Here is a 6,558-nt window from a genome sequence, read left to right as displayed (position 1 = left end):
TTTTTTCCCCTTTTTTTGTTGCCCAAGGGAGGGGTCAGGACCCATGACCCCCTCCCCCAGATCCGCCAATGTGAATTGCGAGAAAATGTAACTCGGTCGGGTACTGGATAAACATTCTCTTTCCCATCCTTCTCCTCCTTCTTCCCTCCTTCTTTTTTTGCATTTCTGATCATACAAAAATCTCCAGACATTATATATTTTTCGCCAAAAAGTGGAGGGGCCCGGGCCCCCGGCCCCCGCGACTCCATCATTGTAATAATCCATATGTGTATAGAAATGCAGATGTTATCACTAATGATAAGGAGCAAGATAGGATCATCACAGAACACTTTAAACAAATATGAAAATAAAAATATCAACAGTAAGCCTAACTTAGGAATGAATGAACATTTCACAGTTGAAGAAATTAAAATAGCATCTCAAAAACTAAAAATGACAAGAGTGCAGATCACTAATGATAAGGAGGAAGATAGGATCATCACAAAACACATTAAAGAAATATATGAAAATATCAACAATAACTTAGGAATGAATGATCCTTTCACAGGCGTTAAGAATGAAAAAAAAGTTACACTAAAGAGTTACACAAAAAGTCGAACCAGGCGTTTTTCAGTATTTTCATATGAATTACACACGACATGTAAGTGCCAATAATGACCTACTGTTGACGTGTGACTCAAAGGTAGAACCAATGGTTAACCGAGTACCAGAGCTGTATGTTGATCAGGATCCCGATTAAAAAGTGGTATGATGGTATGTTGTGTTGTATTGCTGTAAGGCATAAGTGTGCAATTTCCGGGCACTTCGATTTAGGCGCGGATGCAGACCTCTTCGCACCGTTCGCGAATACACCTACCTAAACCAAAGACAAAAATATATAGACAAAATATACTGTTTGCATTGTTTAACTATTAATCAAAGAGGGCCTGTAATTAAATCGGTTGCGCGATAACGTACGGTACACCATTGAGTTCTTTTATTATTATTATTATGATTTTTGTCACAATGTATGGTAAATACAAAATCAATCACAGGGAGGATAGGCTATACATGTGCGTTGATTCCTATCAGGGAACAGTTAAATAATTCTAATGACCTTATTAAAAGGCATATATAATTTTATTATATTTTGTTATTCCAAAATTACAGCAAAGCGAAAACATATTATTTTAATTATTACTTTTTGATTATTTTAACGAACGCTATTCGTAAAAAAAAAAAAAAAAAAAAAAAAAAAAAAAAAAAAACCCCAAAAAAAGTCTTTAATAGAGTTGGTAGCCTAATTGTAGACCTAGATCACTTAAGAACACACATAATACAGTACATCTAAAAAAATAAAAAAATAAAAAATAAATAACCCCCGACAACTGAGAGACTGAATGAACACAGAGTCTGAAGAAGAGCAACGACGTGAATGGCATATACATTTCAAATCATACAGCGTTGGATGTGGAAAAAGAATTTAAAAAAAAAATGCTGAGAAATTGAGAAGATATCTAATAAGCGTATAATACTGCATTAAAAAGTAAAATGTAACAAAGAAAGTGATCTGTCTCTTATACACATCTAGATGTGTATAAGAGACAGGTACACGAACGAGCACGTTTTCTGGCGATTCAGCGAGACGTTGAAGCTGATGATGTGGTTCGGCGGTATAGAAATCGGCTCGTCGACCGTCGAGTACGTACGCTTTCTGTGCTGCTTCGTGCAAGTCAACGGAAGCATGTTTGCGGAGGAAAATCATCTGGTCGCAGGAATGAGGGAATGGTTGGTGAAGGAGGTGGGATTTAAAACGGCTCCAGATGTGACCCTTCGAAGTACAGGATACGTCGCTCCGGCATTCGTGGACGGTGGCCTTGCAGCCGCACGTAAGAGAGAGTGTGTTACGGAAGACGACGGTGAATCGAAGAGACCGAGAATGTCGTTTGAATGCGACCACACTTACTCCAAATCCGATAACTAAAAAAAAAAAAAAAAAAAAAAAAAAAAAAAAAACAAAAACAAAAACAAAAGACCCCCCCAAAAAACAAAACAAAACAACAACAACAAAAAACAAGTCTTAAATAGAGTTGGTAGCCTAATTGTAGACCTAGAGCACTTAAGAACACACATAATACAGTACATCTATAAAAAAAATAAATAAATAAAAAATAACCACCGTCAACTGAGAGACTGAATGAACACAGAGTCTGAAGAAGAGCAACGACGTGAATGGCATGTACATTTCAAATCTTACAGCGTTGGAAGTGGAAAAAGAATTTAAAAAAAAATGCTGAGAAATTGAGAAGATATCTAATAAGCGTATAATACTGCATTAAAAAGTAAAATGTAAAGTTTTTTAAAGTATATCCACTAGGTGAGGTATTACGAAGAGTGTGTATAACGCACCCAACCAAATTTTGTAAGGTCCACATTTCCAAAACAATCGAGAATGTACTGAATATAAATTTTTGATTATCTGTGATTTAAAAATAAAATCTTAAATTTTTACATTTTAACCAGTAAGGCCTAATCTACACATTCTGTCGTGATTCAGAAAAATGCAATTTATTCAATTTTGAAATTTGGCTTAGGGGCATCCTGTGGATGTAATCTATCATGGAACGTGATTATATACTCCAAACAATTTTTCGAAATATGAAATATTATGAGAGTTACGTATTATATCCGACTATCCACCCACTAACACTAATCATTGAAATGTTGGCAATTAACCAATCACAGAAGACATTTATGCATAATTAATTACTTTTCTAGCTGGTGGCGGTAAAATAAAAATGCATTATTATTTTTCCTATAGTTACAACTTAAAAGTTGTGATCAAAAGATTAATTTTCGAACCGCATTATTAACAAGATTAATAAGTTAATTTTTCCACGTCGGCGCGTGCACTGAAAACGTATATTTTTTATTTATTTTCTTTTTTGTTGTTGAAAGAAATTTGATTTAAAACGTGTATAATGATTTTGATAAACAATCATAATTCTCTGTACTATTTATTAAACATTTAAAGAATGGAATTCCTTAGGTTGTGGTCATATTACACTGTAATAAGAAGACTATTCAACAAACAACATAAAACAAAATTACCACGTCGGCGCATGCATAAAACGTATAATTTTCTGAACTTTGGATATAGAGCGGACTTCCTTATGATTTAGGCAAAGGAAATATAAATGTATATGGGTTTGGTGACAAAGTGTTTTTCCTTATGTTGTGGTTATATTAGAATACAATATCATTAAAGACCATTCAACAAACAACAACACATATCGAACTTTTAGGTTAAACTTTCTGCTTCTGAGCATGCATATAACGTAATTTTTTTAGATATATGATATTTTCATGATAGTCGAGAATGTACTGATTATAAAAATTGTAGATAATCACTGTTGTCTGATTGTGTGGATTGAAATCGTGACGACGAACTCGGGATACAAGCCTCGGTTGACACTCATATCAAAGGGCTAGCCTGGGTTCCAGGCCCTAATTTTGGGTTACTCACTCTTTATTGCACTTAGTGCAGGCCATACCTTTTTAAATTGGCGTCCCATACTCGATTTATTTTTTTTTCGGATTATTATTATTTCGTCTCTAAATTAACTTTCTCGTTGTGGCGCTCTCAAGAATGAAAAAAAATAATTAAAAAAAAAGAGACTTGTGGCAATTGTTTAATCAAAGGGCCTGTTAACTAACCTTGCACAAGAGCCTGTCGTCACCTGCTACGATGCCTCCTTATCATCATCACATCATCATCATCATCGCAATTATTAATTGTCATGCTAAAATGGGGGAAAACTGTGAATCCGGTGTGTATTAATTCATCAATAGAACTCTCGTAATGCACGTAAGTGCATTTCTCAGCATCAAGAAAACAAAACTTTCCGAAGCTAGGGAACCCCAAGACTACTGCAAACCACCCCTGCCAAACGTCTAAAATATAAACATAACGTTCTCTTCCCTTGACCCCGCCCAGTCAGGGAACACATTATGAGCGATAGTCAGGGTAAAGATCGGTTTCCATAGAATCGCTCACCCTATCGGCGACAATGTCGCGAACAGTCGTCGGGAAGGTTGAACCTGGTTCAACCTTTCTGATTGCGTTGCAGACGCAGACGAATCAGGGTGCATTGCATTGCCCTGCGCAATCGGGAAGGCACCCCGATTCGTCTGTAAACCAGAACTGTCAGGGGCGGAGCGAGCGGGGGATGGGACCATGGGCCCGTGCCCTCCCCCCCCCCCCGTCAGTCAAGCTGGAAAATAAAAAGAAGTGGGTTAATCAATCTTGCACAGCTTTTCTCCTCCTCATCTTCATCATCATAATTATTAATTGTCCATAGCAAAGTGGGGAAAAACTATGAATTCAGAGTGTATTGAATAATACGTCTCATAATGCACGAAGTGAATTTCAAAGCATATCATTCTTAGAAAACAAAAACTTTTCGAAGGAGAAGCCGAAGACTCCCCCCACCCCATATCTAAAATTCGTCTTCTAGCGACAAAACAAGCTCGCTCTCTTCTCATGAAGCCTCCCACCATAGAAACCGGTAAACTGGATCCCTGCTTGACATGTATTAATTGACCTACTTGATTTGGATAAAAAGTAAGCCCACTAGACACTAAATTTCAACTGAAGAAAAAAATGCATCCTCATTTCTTAATCAGTCATTATCAATTTTACGCAAAAGAAAAGAAAACAATATAAACTATCATTAACGGTTCCTGAGTTATGTCAAAGAGAGAGTAGGTTGAGTCTAAACATACGGGTGGAAGTTTGCCCTTTTTTCCTATTCAAAATCCTAATTAATTAACTTGTGGTCTGCCAAAAAGTGGTCAGTTTGAAACCTGACCAACTGTACCGGTGGCTACGGCCATGCCTTGCAATTTTGAGGAAACAACAAGTACAGTGTGGAAAAGTATAATTTTAAGAGCTATTATTAGGATATAGTAATCCTGAAGAAACGCATGTAAAGTTAGACAGTATCGTTTTGTGATTTTTATATGGCGGTTGCTCTCGTTTTTGGGGAGGCAGAAGTGACAGTGCAAGCGTGAGAGGACATCCCAGCCCGAATGATCAAGGCCGGGACAGCTTAAGATGGCCAAATTACCAAGTTTCTGGACCCCACACAGTTTTTCTGCAGGAAATTGTTATTGTCGCGCATAGTTCTTTATTAATTTTCACTTTAAATTTAGTAATTTTCTTAATTCGCCATGACAGTCTTGTATAGCACAATTAATACAGGCCTTTGTGCAAAATAGCTGATCCCATATGCAGGACCATATGCGCATTGCATCATTACATTTTAGAAAAATTGCCCTTTCCTTTCCCTTCCTCTTTTTTCAAGGTTGTAAAAGAACGTTGCCCCTAAGATCTTCAAGCCCCAAAACCCACCATTGTGCCACTCTTAATTGAAATTGAAGTGCAGTTTACAGTTCTTCCTAGAATTAACTAAACTTAAATAAACACGATAGTTTTTCCAAGAGACTGAAAACATGATTAACCAGCATTATGATGGAGCTTTTAGTGAATGGCGTTTTTCTTTTGAGAACAATCGTTTGTTTGCAAGGCAGGACCCTGGATGGTAATAAATAAGTTTTAGTGCTCTTTACTATTTTCAAAAGTTTATGCTATTACTGATTGTGATCTGTACATCTCCAAAACAGTCTTTCACTCCACACATAAAAAAGGACATTAAATCCGATGCTAAAAGTTTTATACTAAAAAATACAACAATGGGTAGACACCAGATGTTAAAGTGGATGCGAAACACTCTATCATCGGTAGGAAAATATTAGTTGTTGTAAAGTGCATGGTTTACCACTTACCTATTTCTGTTTTCACCGATACGAAAATACAGCTAAAAATGATAGAATTGAGCAACAGGATATAGAAATCCATTGTAAATTAGTTAAACATAATTATATAATTTAGGCGTGCGTCTTAATTGCTGGAGTTGCTGGTAGAACCTGTTTAGTAGCCACACGAACAAAATAGAATGTACTGCTCTTGTTAAGATTTCTAGTTCATATAGATAAACAGACAACTTCCCTTGGCCGGAAGTGTAGGAAGGTGCAGAGCCCCTAAAGGGACATGGTTAAAGAAAATATTTCGTTCGAGGGAACGAAATATTATTTCGTTCCCTCAAAATACTATTTCGTTCCCTCGAAATATTATTTCGTATATGGTAGGCCCACAGGACGTGCCTTCGGCGACGGCTGTTCGTCAGAGGTGGCGCCTGGATTTTCCCGACGGGGGGGGGGCGAGGTCCCCGGCTGGGGGTCAATTCCCCCGACGAGGGGTCAGATTTCCCCGACGAAAGCAAAGTGAGTGTGGTCGAGCTTCGATTAAAAGGTTTCGACAGTTTATGAATTTTCACAATTTAAGGGTTTCAAAGGCTTATTTAATCGATAAATTAGAGTCTACTATTATCAAAGAGTATAAATAGAACAAGAGAGCCAACAACGCTCATTGGGAGCGTAAAAAAACGATACGCTCTACGCAGCTAGTGTAGGACGCCAACTAACGCTTGTATATGTTTTATTACCATAGAGGTATAC

The sequence above is a fragment of the Anneissia japonica genome, unplaced genomic scaffold (genome assembly GCF_011630105.1).
Source record: "Anneissia japonica isolate Jap-2015-1 unplaced genomic scaffold, ASM1163010v1 scaffold69_len1423075_cov170, whole genome shotgun sequence".
In the NCBI taxonomy this organism is placed as follows: Eukaryota; Metazoa; Echinodermata; class Crinoidea; order Comatulida; family Comatulidae; genus Anneissia; species Anneissia japonica.
This window is presented reverse-complemented; position numbering follows the sequence as displayed.